We start from the raw sequence: 14,259 nt of genomic DNA on the forward strand, positions 1-14,259 counted from the left end.
GATACGAGTCCACTATCACTTCAGGCAATCTGCTCTAGTCTGTTCACTCTTCTTGCAGTCAGGAATTTTTCTGCTCAGGAAAGTGAATATTGCTTGTGGCTCTTCATGCACCAGCACTGATCTTTACTCTCAGTCTTTGCGTGTGGAGCACAGGCGGTTTCGCACTGTTGCTGCAAAGTATTCACTGCTCGCACTCTGGGAAGAGAGTAAAGAGGAGGGATGCAGTGATCTCTGGATGATCATCGGGCCTGTTGCAACCTGTATTGAAACAAGCAATTTCATATGCTCTCTCCTGTCCTCACCTCTCATAGAACACTGTCTTCTGCAATAAAGTGAACGCGTGAGCGTCACTGATTTAATTTTTCTCTTCTAGCAGGAAAAGGGCCCTATTTCTACGGAGGCTTCCAGCCGTGCCGGTGCCGGGGGCGGGGGCGTTTCTGTGCCTCGCCTGGGCCGGCTCGGACCGCTGCCTGCGGCGGGGATCGCCCTCTCCGCGCCCCACGCCCCCGGTTATTGATGGTGGCGGCCGCCGCCCGCCCCGCGCCTCCCGCCGCTCCCGCCCGCTCCCCCTCTCTCCCCGGCACTGCCGCAGAGGCTCCACCGCAACGCGAAGCCCACACAGCCGCTCCGGTCCGCCCCTCCTCTGGTCTGTCACGCTCGGCGGCTCCTCCGAGAGGCTCCTCTCGCTCCCTCCCGCAGCTTCACGCCGCGAGCAGGAGCAGCGGCAGCGGGAGCGGAGGGAGCTGCCGCGGCTCTCCGCCGCCTGCCCCCCGGTAAGTGATGCTCCGGGCACTCGGGCTGCCGCGACTGCTCGAGAGCAACTTTTCGTTTTTGGTTTTTTTTGGGTTTTTTTTTTGCATGCTTGACTTCAACTTTTTCACGGGACTTAAAGGGGTCTTGCTTGCCGGGGACGGGGTAGAGCTCTCTTCGGGGCAGGTCGGGCGCTAGACGGCAGCGCGGGGTTCCCTCTCATCTCCGCGGTGAGCGTGGAGAGCGGTCTGTGCTCGGCTGCTGCTACAGCTCTACCCAGATCTCGGTCTTTGCACAGAGAGAGCAGGTTACACAGATCTGAGGAGCTATGAGCGCCTAATCTTCGCTTTAGAATCTAGCTTCTTAAAGCTGAAACTTTTGCACGCTAGGGGAGCAAAAACCAGGGGTATCGAGGTTCACAGACTCCAGATGTTTGAGGAACACAAGTTTGCAGATGTCGTTAAGGATGGGGAGGAAAACCGAAGGTGCAGAAAGGTTGTCAATTCCAGTTCCTCAGGGGACCGACACTTTCCAAGATATATTAAGGAGGGAACAATCGGCATTTCAGACCTTGCAACAGAAAAGGAAGGGGGGAGGGGAGACAGGATAAAACAAAGAGAATAACCAATTTAAGTGGTTTTGAGAACACTGTTGCTTTTATCACTATAGATTTCCTTCAAGAACTGTCACTCACATTGACTGCGTTGAGAAAACAGTTTGGCATTTGTGACCCGTAAGGTGCAGGGAGGGATTTCCTTCTCTGCAGCTTCAGGAAAGGAGTTCTCCAAAACATACTAAGTCCTGTTTTGCAAGGGGCATTGGGAATTTAGGTCCCAAGACGATTCTGACATATGTGGGGAGGAGAGAACAGAGAAGTCACAATGATGAAAAGTATAGCCCAAGTCCTAGGGTTAGGAAGAGCCATAGGGATGGTGAGACTTTTCAAGGCAACACCAAAGAGTATTGCAGGGTAGAAGAGCCCGAGGAATTAAAAGAGGCATAGGAGCAGGTCTGGCAGTGCTGAGTGGAGGCAGGACACCCCAGGGGCTGGAGGGCTGGGTGATGTGGGTAATTGAATGTGTAGGATCTCTCATTAGGCTTAGGGGCCTAATCCTGCAAAACACTGTGGGTGCAGTGAGAGTAGGGGATGAGGGTGGGAGCTGAGTCATCCTGGCTGGGGTGGGGATGGCACATCTGTACAGAAGGGAGGGGGCTGAGGAGAGAAGAGAAAGATGAGGAAGAAGCATATAAAGATAGGTGGGGAGGAGGGAGGCTGTCTCATCGAAAGATGCTGAGATCACCCAGGCTCCTCTGTGATTGATAGTATCCTGCTCTCCTTTCCGTAAAGGGTTAGGACGCTGCTGAGTGTATCTCTGATGGAGAGGGGGATGGATTGCAGAGGTTAGTACAACACAAGGGAAACCTACTCAGACAAACACACTTGGTACTGCTGGTACTTGGGCTGCATTGCACTGCAGTGCAGGGAGCTAACAGGAACTTCTGCCTTAGGAGAGAGAGGGAGCAGCTGAATTCATCTGTAAAGGTGGCACAAACTATGCCAAAAATTACTGCTCCTCAAGGGAATTGCAGATAGAACTGCAAGTGGAGCTGTAAGGAGATACTGGAAGGATTTTCCTGATGAATTCACAATAAGCCACAAAGGGTTTCAGGAAAAAAACCTCCCAACATACAAGCCAAATGAAGGTCTCTGATTGGATTAATTGTAAATAGTATATTTCTATTGGAAGTTTTCCTCCAAGTTCTCTAAGTGAAAGGGTCCTGTTCTAACTGTGTCACATATCCTCCCAAATAGAAGTTTTACTGTTTTTTTTCCTGGGTTGATTCCCTGTGGGAATGAAAACAACAATTTCACCATCTTGTAAAATGTTTGGTTTTCCCTGTAACTGTTCATTTATTCAGTATTGTCCTGAATACTGAAAGCAGCATGGTAAACAAAACCCCATTCCTTCCCTCTCACTTAGGCATTTTCTACAATTTCCCTGAATGATAGCTTACTATTTTAGTGTTTTGTTGGGGTTTTTGTTTGTTTGTTTGGGATTTTTTGTTTGTTTTTTTTTTGTTTTGTTTTGTTTTAATCTGTTTCCTTAATGTGGGAGCAAGAAGCATCACTTTTCTATATTCCAAAGAAATGAAGAATTTGACAAAATAGTCACAGTCAGTTCCAAGTGGACTTCTACTTTTATTTGGAGGAAAGCTTTGCATAGGCCAAATACAGAGAAGAAGACAGTCAGTCAATTAAAATTATTGATTCATGTCGAGCCTCCAAACATCTTGAATTGATACTTGAGGAAAAAGAAAAAACAATCATTTGTTTAATGTCTGTATTTCTAAAGCTGTATTCCTATGGTGTTTCAACAAAAATGACCCTGGATATCAGTAGCACTGACTAAATACTGAGTTTCTCTGTTGGCAATTTGATGTTAAATTATGCGTCATTGCTTTTGGGAAAAATGGATTTAAATTTGACCAAATGAACTCAAACCAAATGTTTTCTCATTATATATTTGAGAAATCGAATATCTTTTCAAAAATAATAAAGCAAAGGTGTTAGGTTTTTTCCTAAGTTCCGAGCAACATGTGAGAAAGATACTTGCAAAAAACAAAAAATAAATACTAAAAAATGCTATGTTTACAAAACATGGTGCTACCTCAGGTGAAAATGTGAAATCTGTAACTGAATCTATATATACCTGGGAATGTAAACTTGTGTAAATTACTTGAACAAGTGGTAGATCTCAAATTGGCTTTTGAAATGTGTGTTTCAAAGCACAACTGACAAAAGTTTATCCACATTGGTCCTGATTATTCTGTTAAATCAGTGTGATTTGAATTTAGGTTTCAGTGTGAAATAGAATGCATCCACCTATATAATTATCTAGGGTTTTAGTTAGTTGTGTCTTCTCTTTTTCTTTTCTTTGTTGTTGCTTTGTTTGTGGTTCTTTCTCTTGCATGAAAGTAGTATTAACAAAAATATTTCACATTCTCAATATTATAAAAGTTGTTTCAGCATCACAGGCAGATTACTTGGGCTGTATATTGTTGTGAATCTTTGCAACCCATATGCACCACAGAATGCATATCAATGCATGTTTAAACAAAAGCTCATCAATTAGATTAAATGTGTTTGCAAACCTGTGATAGGAAACTCACAGCTGCTGCCACTGCTTTCATATGATGTAGTGCACAACATTTTCCTATTAAAACAGAATGGAGTCCTTTGTAAAATGACTCGGAGGACTAGATTTACAGCTTTTCTTCTTTTAAGTGTTTGCAAGCAATATAAAGGGAAAAAAATTGAAATTGTGCTCAAAGTATTGACATTGCAAAGAAAAAGGTAGTTAAATTTTCCTTTTAACTTATCAAAATTCCTCCATTTTAAATTAAATGTTATGTATTCTCTAGTATCTTTGTTGCAAAACATGGTGGACCTCTTTTTCCATAAAGCAGTGGTTGATAATTTTAATTATCAACCTTTAATTCTTCTTTGGTTTCTTATATTGCTACACAGTTCATCTAGAGACATTCTAAACATACAGAGTACATATTCTCATGTAAATTTATATGTTACAGGACAGTGATCTATTAGTCAGATTTGTTTTCAAATTACCATTTTTATGTCAGCAAGAGATAAATAAATGTGCATGAAATATAATCAAATGTAAGTTTCTTTAGTGTGATTATTATTGAGACATTTGTCCTCTTGTTAAAAAACAAACAAAAACAAATGGAGGAAAGCAACATCAAGCTCAATCCTTCCTTCTCTGTGGTTCCAACTCTCAGTCATTTTCTCATCTAGAGAGGCTAATAAAACTTTAAATGTTGCATAAACAATAAACAAAATCGCTTAAAGATGTAATGCAGTGTAATTCACTGTAATAATACTAAGATACCGTTAGCATCCTTTCATTTTTGAGACTGAATTCTTACCTCTGTTTGTCTGTATTTCTGCTGACTGACTGCTGACAGTAAAGACTTGCTATGCATTAGCAAAACATCAGAGACTTTCACTATTGGGTGGAGATTCCATCCAAATATTTCTAATTGGACTGAAGATGCACCATATTAAAAATACAAATGACACCTATCACATAATTTATCTGCTTCAGCACACAAGGCATATAGCTTTATATTGATCTGGGACTCATAAAAACATGGTGCTGCTGCAGCTTCATGTTTCCTTGCCAGCCGCAAGATTTTTTTTTTTTTTTAAGATAAAGCAGCATCCCTGTAGCTGGCTCTCTCTTTTGCTGCAGGTTGTTTCTGTGGTCATGACTGCATAGGCCTAGTTATGTGCTTTGTTCTAGAGTGGAAGTCTGAGTCTCACAAGCACGTCTTGATTTTTGACGGAAAATCCATGTTACAATGCATACCGTTCATAGCGGCATTAAAGCATCTTGCAGGATTTTTCCCCTTTAATGATCACACGAAGGTTTGTGTAGGAAAAAGCTTCATGAGATGCATTATGAAAAATAATTATTTAATCACTATTTTACCATTTAACCATGGTAACTCTGGAATGAAGAGATGACTTTATTCACAGCACCTCACAGGGCCTCCGTATCTTTAGCTGACACCATTTTCATTCTGTACGGAGCTGGAGGATAAAATTTGCTGTCTGTAAGCATAGCAGTGCTTATCCCAAGATGTCTTTGCAAAATGTATTCCACCATCCCCACCTCCCTTAACCACAGAGGGTTTTGCATTTATCTGGCAATCACAGCTGTTGCTGCAGCCTTACAAACAGTGGTTCCCTGTACTGTTCCTAAGGCTGAGAAATTATTGACTTCTTAGACCAGAACTGTCCATGGGCCAGCAGTGTGTTCTGGTGGCCAAGAAGGCCAGTGGTATCCTGGGGGGCATTAGGAAGAGCATTGCCAGCAGGTCATGGAAGGTGATCCTGCCCCTGTACTCTGCCCTAGCAAGGTCTCCCCAGGAGTGCTGTGTCCACTTCTGGACTCAGGACCAAAGAGACATGGAGCTCCTAGGGTGAGTTCAGTGGAGGGCGACAAAGTTGATGAGAGGACATCAGCATCTCTTTTATAGAAGAAAGGCTGAGTGAGTTAGGCCTGTCCAGTCTTGAGAAGAGACAAGTGAGAGGGAACTCATTGATGTATGCAAGTATTTGAAGGGAGGGTACCAATAGAATGGACCAGGCTCTTCCTAGTGGTGCCAGGCAGTAGAACAAGGGGCAATGGGCAGACACTGATACCCAGGAAGTTCCACCTGAACATTAAGAACTTTATTGTGCAGGTGACCTTGCACTGGAACAGATTGCTCAGAGAGGTTGTGGAGCCTCCCTCACTGGAGATAATCCAGAACCATCTGGATGCAATCCTATGCCATGAGTTCTGGGATGGCCTAGCTTATGCAGGGAGGTTAGACAAGGTGACCCACTGTGGTGCCTCCCAGTCTGACCCATTCCTATGTTTCTGTGATTTCATTTTGTGTAAGCATATGTATGCCTTATATACTAGGCATACATTTTAAAGGCTTTACCTGTATAATTTATTTTTTTAAGCTAGACTGATTGGTGTGTTTCATGTTTTCCACTCAGGCTCGTTTGATTTTAATATTCACTTGAAATACAGTAGGTGAAAGTACCAAAGGTTACTATTTGATGTCTTGTTCTCCTATTTTTCATATCAGCTAATAGTTGTGCAGTTGCTGTTGGCTTTTTCTTTTGGGCAAAGTTCTTGGTTCTTGTGAGCAGAACTCACAGACTCTCTTCATGACTAGCTGGTGGACAGTCCGCCACTGACACTGCATTCACTTATCCTTTTAACTCTTTCTTAGCCTATGAGCAGTGCCATACTTTCAAACAACTCAACCGTTACTTCTTTCATTAAATAAATCAAATTCTGGAAACAGAATTTGATTTATTTAATGAAAGAATTTATCAGACAAAAACACCCTTAGTGATGTAAGACATATAGCTAACAAATTTCTTACTGTTCCTGGAAATTTTTTAGGGATGATCTGTTAAGTGGAGGAAAAAAAGGAGTACTAAGGCTCGTAGGAGTCTCTGTTTTGCAGATGTAATCTGCTCTTTCCCTTGGTGTGCCATCTCATCATGGGCTGCAGTATACTGCAGACGTAATGAAGATGTTTAAAATAGCTAGTTTCTGTGGCAGTTTGGTACACCAATACAACGCTCTGAATGAACTACAAATGTAGTTCTTGAGATTATCCTACAGTGCGGATCGTGATGCGGATAGATTGTCCTCGTTCAAAGGTAATTAATTTAAAACTTACAGGAAGGTTTCTGCACAACACTACTGCAGTTCAAAAGCATCATTGAATAATGTACATTTGAAGGTACTTCTTGAAATTACTTAATCCAGTCTGCTTCTAAAGGCAGGGACAATTTTATAGTTAGATTGGGTTGCTCAGGACCTTTCACAACCAAAGTTTAAATATCTCCAGGGATGGGGACCTCCAGGCTTCTCTGTGTAACCATTCCAATGCTTCACTGGCTCAGTATGAGGACTTTCTTCCCTATAACAATGTATTGTTAAGAGGGGCAAAATTGGAAATACTAATCTAACCACATCTTGACAAACAGAGGGGAATGCTGCCTCAGGTGAAACTCTTGTTAATGCATTCCAGAATGTGGTTATCCTGCATTTGCAGAGGGTACATGGTGCTGTACAGCAATGTAAATCAAAATGGGGTCTCTTTGCCCAAAGACTGATGTTAGTACAGATGTTACTACTGATTTTTCTTGGAGAAAACATCTCTCGTTCTCTCTTAGAAAGATGTTACTGTGTGTGATTTTTCTAGGGTGGAATTGCACAAAAAATATTTTGTGACATGGCTACCTACAAACAGCATGGAGATAAATGTCCCATTGAGCTATCAAGTATTATGTAATGGCTCAAGTATCAGTTGACAAAGATATTTTACACAGGCTTCTCCTCAGCTCTGAGAGCAGGGACACCTATTGCATAGTCACATATAAGGACTAGTTTAGATGACAGTAAATCTCACTGTAATTCAAATGTGCTTAATGCAATTGCATTCAATGGGAATTTGGCTTAGAATCTGTCAATATAGAGGTCTGTTGGAGAGAAAGGTCTAAAAAGTAATTGATCTTTTTTTCTCTCTGATTATTTTCCATCTGATTTTAAATAGTCCTACCTATATTGATCAATAAAATAAGCACTTGGCTAGAAAATTTGTAACCTTCTAAGATTCCAAGTATTCAGTGGTATCTAAAACTTGTATTTAGATAGAACCTATATGGTCAGCCTTGGCAGATATTGTCATATTTACTAGCATAGAATATTTTGTGTGGATGTGTTTGTCAGTACCATCAACAAAAGAAATCACATCCATTTTGTGGGTGTATAACTACCTTATAAAACCTTATAAATCTTATAAGGGCATAACTTCACCTTTAAAGAGAAAAAATGTATTTTCTCTATGTATGTTTCAATCCTTTTGTGGACACAACATTTACCTGCTGAGGACATGATCCCTATGAGCAATGGCAAGTATACACTTAAAACTTCATTCTTTGATGCTCTAAATTAACAAGTGGATTCTTAAATTGAACATATTTCATAGGTTTTCCCAAGTTGGGTAGGCCAAGACTGTTGCAGCAAAAATTCAGCCCACTTGTTGAGAAAACTGAAAAGCCTTTTATGTTAGTCTTTGATGATTTCTTTGGTCCATTCAGGTGGAATACTAACTCCTTTCCAGTGCTCTCCATACCTTCAAATGAACTGGAAAGGAAAACAAACAAACAACTATGTGGACATGGAGAAGTGAGTCTGTTTTTCCTAAAAAACATATAAAGGTGTTATAAGTGTTAGACCCTAATGGAAACAGCTAGCATTGGTCTGCTTAAATGTGCTAAAATTTATTCAACTTCTGTTTCTTCAAATTTAATTTCATATTCCCTTCACATCTGAACTTGGGAGAATCTGTCTTCATTAATTGTAAATGTCTTAAAAATTTTACTTACTACATGATCTTGAGGATATGACCTATCTTCTGTTCTATAAATGCACTCCTTAAACTCTGAATATCTCAACAAATATATTTAGGCCCATATTTACAAAAATTCTTACTAAAGACATGTTCCAGATGAATTCAGGAGATACCCGTATTAAAAATAATTAAGGGATCAGTCCTTCTACACGTGAACAACGAATCACAAACTCACAAAGGTTAAAAGATAATACAATCAGTGGGGTTCTGTGTCTTTGCTCAGAAAAACTAGAAGGCCGGGAAGATAAAAAGGCCTCTAGCCCATTGGTCAAACACATTTTAAGAACCGGATGTTTAGAAAATAGGTGTTAATAAGATAAAAGTAGCTGTTATCAAATACCATCATTTATTAGGTCCTATATTGAACAGAGCAAAGCTTGCTCCTTAAAGACTTTTGCAGCTAAAATCCAAATTAATAAAATACAAATATCCCTGAAGGTATTTGCTGGAGCTGTGGCTTAGCTATCTGCTGTCTGTCCATGACCATGTCTCTTCATGAAGATGGTAGCTGTTCAAGATGTGGCACTACTCATTAATAGTCTGGAAGGAACCATAAGCCTTTAGTCCTGGACCCCTTACCTCCTCAAGGCAGTTTTGTGTGGAATGCTGCTTGTTTTGTACTAACTTCCTTTGTAGAAACAAGAAGACTCCTGGAAATTCTCTTTCAGTTCACATTTGTTAAATGGTTTTAAAAAAAGCTTTTTCTGTTGTAAAATAGCATTACAGTGTTGATTATGAATCTGGAACAGCTGACTATAAGCACTAAAAAAAACCCACTGAGTATTGCTCTGACACATCTTTTGACTAAAGTGACCTAGGGACAATTCAAGAGTAACCCATTCAGGGTGATTTTCTCTACTACATATAAGTCATTGCTTGGCCTAGCTGCTTTAGAAAGTATCAGTGGACTTCAATTTTTAAAAATTAAGAAAATAAATGTCTTTCAGATCCCCAGCTGGGATTGAAATTCATTACCTGTGAGTAATCGTTATTTCTCATACCTGGCTCACCCTTTTGCTTAGGAAGATGACTGAATTGCCTCCTGTATGTTGTTTTTGCTCCACATAGCATGAAAAACTTTAAATGTAACTTACAATTTTCCTCCTAATTTTAAATGTTTCAGTTCAATTTCAACTATAATTTCATGGCAGAAAACACCAGAACTACCAGAACTCACAAAATTGATTTAAGTTCCTTTTTCTGTCTTTAAAAATATTTATCATTGAAGTGGTCATGCAAGACAGTATAGAAGATTCCTTGCTGTAACCAGCTGTACAAAATTATTAAGTAGAATGTCATACTGCTGCCACTCCACTTAATCTTAGCAGATGGGGAAACTGTTTCTTTCCAGGAAATAAGTAATTTTTCTCAGAAGAACAAATTTTCACTGGAGAAATTACTTGCTATTTTCTGTATTATATTAACAAATGAGCATGATGAATGTCAGCTCTGTAGTCCAAAGGAAGATAATAAATTTTCCAATATTTGGGAAACTATTGCAAACCAACTTCTTTCAATATATTTACTGCTCTCTAAAGTAGTTTTTACTCATAGAAATCACCAAAGAGTCATTTTATTGTGTATACTTGCTGAAATATGAGGAACTCAAGGGTATTACCTGAAGTGTGGTAACATTCCACCTTGATGTTTTAGGGGATCTTGTGGTAAAGATAGAAATAATATTTTTCCTAAATCTTCTAGGCTTCACATATGCTTACTTCAGATACAGTGTTTCAGAATAGAATTACTATAGATGCTAGCAAGTGAAGAAACAAAATCCAGATAACAACCTGAATTAAAAAGTGCATCTAGCTGAAAAATTATGTTGTTTAGTATTCTTCTGCAGTTCTTCCAAACTGTAGAGCTGCAGAATCATTTAATTCTCTGTTTATTTATGGAGATGTTGTAGCATATAGTGTCAGTTCGTAGCTGGCCATTATTTAGCTTTTTGGCTATTTTTCTCTTTCTAGGGAAATGTACTAAGGAGTACATAGAAAGAATTTGAATAGAAGTAACTGGACTTCATAGTAAAAAATATGTAATTCTAAGGTGGAAACAATATGTTGAATAAATCTCCTCACGTAGCTCAGAAAACATGAAGACTGTAGCGTTTTAGGGATTTTTATCTGCCAAAATTACTTTGGGCTAGTGGTGAGATAGAAAGTTTGCCTTCATTATCCAAGTTCACATGTGACAGCCATAGTTAATTCTTTCCTTCTCTTAGAAATACGTGAGGATTTTTGCATCCTGTGCTGAAAAGTTTTTCCTGATTGTAGGGGCATAAGATTTTTGGCATATTTTCTTCATTATTTTTTCATATGACTAATCTTAAGAATAATGTAATCAGATGCATTATTTAATTAAAAAAAAATCCTGTCTTGTACAGAAGCAGATTGTGGGAATTCAAAACACAGAATCCTAATTTCTAAAACATATCCAGTGAAGGTTTTTCCCCATATATGTACAAGTATCTATTTATATGCACATAGATATGTAATGTATCTATAATCTTCTTTTTTGCTATGGAGTTGTTCACATGAATTATTACCTCAAGGGCATAGGTTCTTGTAGAATAAGACCACTTTGTTGATGAAGTGGAAACCTTGTGGAAAATAAGTGTTGACAGAGCAAGTGTCTGCCAGGACACGAGTAAGAAATGGAGCTGAATTATCAATTAATTTTTTTTTCCTGTCAAATATTGATGATTCTTTATGAAGTATATTTTAGGTCCATTTTATTTGTGGTTATTGGGTAAAAATATATTTTTCGTGTTTGGGAAAAAAATTAGTTTTTATTGTCCCTTTTACACATGAAAAAAATGGAAGCTTTTTTGTATATCTGTATTTCAATATCTAGGAATAGGAGCAAGCTACAGGTTCCAATACACTGCCTTCCTCCACTCCTGTGACTGGGAAAATGAACTACTGAGAGCTTAAGTATTCTTTTGTTGGCTGAACTTTATGCTAGCAATTTTCTTTAAATGATTGCTTCTGTTAAAATATTAAAATCAATTTTATTTAATATTTTAAAATAATGGAAGCAGTAATTTGGTCATGTCTTCTGTTTTTTGATAATTTAGTAATGTGGATTTTTAATTAGGAAGCTATTTTTAATAAATAGATTTTCCTAAGAAAATGTACAGCATAAATGGAATATATTTTATTCAAAAGGAACAGTTACTGTACTTCCTAAGGGCTCTGTAAACATGTAGAGGCTTTTTAAAAAATCCGAGTAAGTGTTAAAAATACCACTAAGAAAACCTGTTACCTGCTGGTCTAAGAGCGCTTTCACACTTTCACAATTCATAAGCAGAGAATGCAAGGCTTATGTATCGCTCTGGTGTGAACCACTGAAAGATGTAGAGAGGCCAGGAGAGCACCTGCAATGGACAGAGAAGATGCACTGATACAAATTCCTGTATAATTTTGGGTTAAATTAAGAACTTCCTTAAAGGGGAAGTCCCTTGCTCTGGGGGAGCAAACACTGAATGTTGATTCAACTATACAATCTACAAAACTGTTTTCAGTGAAAACTGATGTGCACATATTCAAGGAATTAAGCACTTAATATGACCTATATCCTGTGGCCACCACAATGTGATACTTTTTAAAAGCTTATTGAAACTATAATAAATAACTAATTAGCTGATAAAGTAAAAAATTCTCTACTAAAATTGCTTTTCTGATTAAATGTAAAAATTTATGGCATCCAAGTATTCTCTTATTTTTCCCTAGAAAAGGGAAATTATTTTTAGAGCATAGCTGCTATAGTGTACTGGGCCTTAATTTAGACTTTACGTGCTGTTCATTTTGCCTGTTTTGGACATATACCTCTACACACACAAGTGTGTTGGGGTTTTTTTTATGCTCTCTTCAGACTCCCTGGCCCCAGAGTATGCAGGAGACCTTCTTCGAGTGTAACACCAATTTATTTTGTTAGTCAGCTCGCACTGGTTGCATGCAGATCATTTTCTGCCTTTGAACCAAAAATATTACCTGATTTGAGTCATCCAGGGCCCCCACTGTGAGTGGATAAGAAGGGTCTTACTGTTTCTTTTGGATGAAATAGAAGTGATAATTACAGGCCAAGTCAGAAGAGAAGAAAAATTGAAATGCTTCTAAATGCCTATTAGTAATGTAGAACATTTAAATTATGTGTACCAAAGCATGAGGGTGTAGTAGAATCACTGGAGAGTGCAAATAGTGTCCTTAAACATGCTCTGTGAGTGTATTTGAGGTGCTGATAACAGTATGATCCCCTTGTCAAGGGATGTTATTGATGTGGCATTGCTTCTCTGTGTGACTGATAGTAGCAATATCTTCAGTTAAACAAAAAACGCTTGTGAACATGGAACCACTATGCAGGCTTCTGTTCTTGATTATCTGCTGAAGGGTCATGACTGGTTCTGTTTGAGGGCAGTATCAGTAAAGAGACAGAGTGGAAAATGGGGATAATGATTAATCAGATGGAAGACATAAATTCAAGGGAAATTGCTTTAGAGCACAGACAGGTCAGGATGACCTTTGCAGCATCAGAGACCACTGTCTAGTGAAAGGTAAAACTAAGCTGTTAAATGATAAGTAATTCTTACCTCTTGGGGAACGCATGGCTTTTAAGGATTGAACCAGTGAGGGTGGGCTCCACCTTTTAAAACATGGAAAAGACATGAAAAATTAAATAAGGCTGCTGTGTACACTCTTCCCTAATGGTTTGATTTATCATATTATACTGAACCTCGGGATTTAGAAGAAACCACAGTCAAAAATATGACTGTGTATCTCCTTTGCCTAATTTACATTGCTGCAAAAAACAAACACTCCTTTTAGCAGGAAGGAATAAAATAAAGTGGAGGTATTTTATAATTATTAAGCAACTATTACTGATTTTGACTTTTTCCCTTCCATGTTTTTATTCCAGTTCCTTTTAATGAAAACCCATTTAATGTGAATCAAGAAATTAATACATTTGATCTCAGCAGCTGGCAGAGGTAGTATGTTATGCCCCCTTCAGAACTGTGCGGATAACAGCTTTTCTTGGTGTGATCCATACAAAAGACTCAACAGGTTTAAGACTTTTGACACCACCTGCTCCAGAAGATGTCCAATGTCTCCCACTCTCTTTATGTTTGACAGAAGATAATGCTTTGATAATATGTCTAATATGCTACTTGAATGGCAGCACAGGAAATCAAGCCCACAGCTCCTGAGCACAGCAGTGAGATTCTGTTGCTTCAGCCTTTGTCCTCTCAAGGGTTTCTTTCAATGACATTTTTCTTCCTGAATATTCAGTCATAATATAAAAATGCTGAAGTGCTATAAATTCATAAGCCTAGTCAATGCTAAAAGTTGTGCAGAATTTTGAATTGTTTCTTGTGTGTTTTCAGCACACACTTCCAGCAAACTACTGAAGATAATTGTTCTGTAACAGGTGATACCTCATTGCCTATCACCCTGGTTTCAGTGTGAGTGTGTTAATTTATTCCAATCCAGTCTAAAA

General features: G+C 38.8%; 1 protein-coding gene across 1 annotated transcript in view; it reads left to right on the forward strand.

The window, feature by feature from the left end:
* Window positions 1-252: 252 nt before the first annotated feature.
* Window positions 253-14,259, forward strand: part of SV2C (synaptic vesicle glycoprotein 2C) — a 119,723-nt gene continuing 105,716 nt past the window's right edge. The window contains exon 1 of the mRNA XM_071425223.1: window positions 253-773. The gene's annotated coding sequence lies outside the window, so the exon portion shown is untranslated. The remainder of the gene's footprint in view (window positions 774-14,259) is intronic.

The sequence above is a fragment of the Agelaius tricolor genome, unplaced genomic scaffold (genome assembly GCF_023055355.1).
Source record: "Agelaius tricolor isolate 1412-34295 unplaced genomic scaffold, bAgeTri1.0.p SCAF_4, whole genome shotgun sequence".
Lineage (NCBI taxonomy): Eukaryota > Metazoa > Chordata > Aves > Passeriformes > Icteridae > Agelaius > Agelaius tricolor.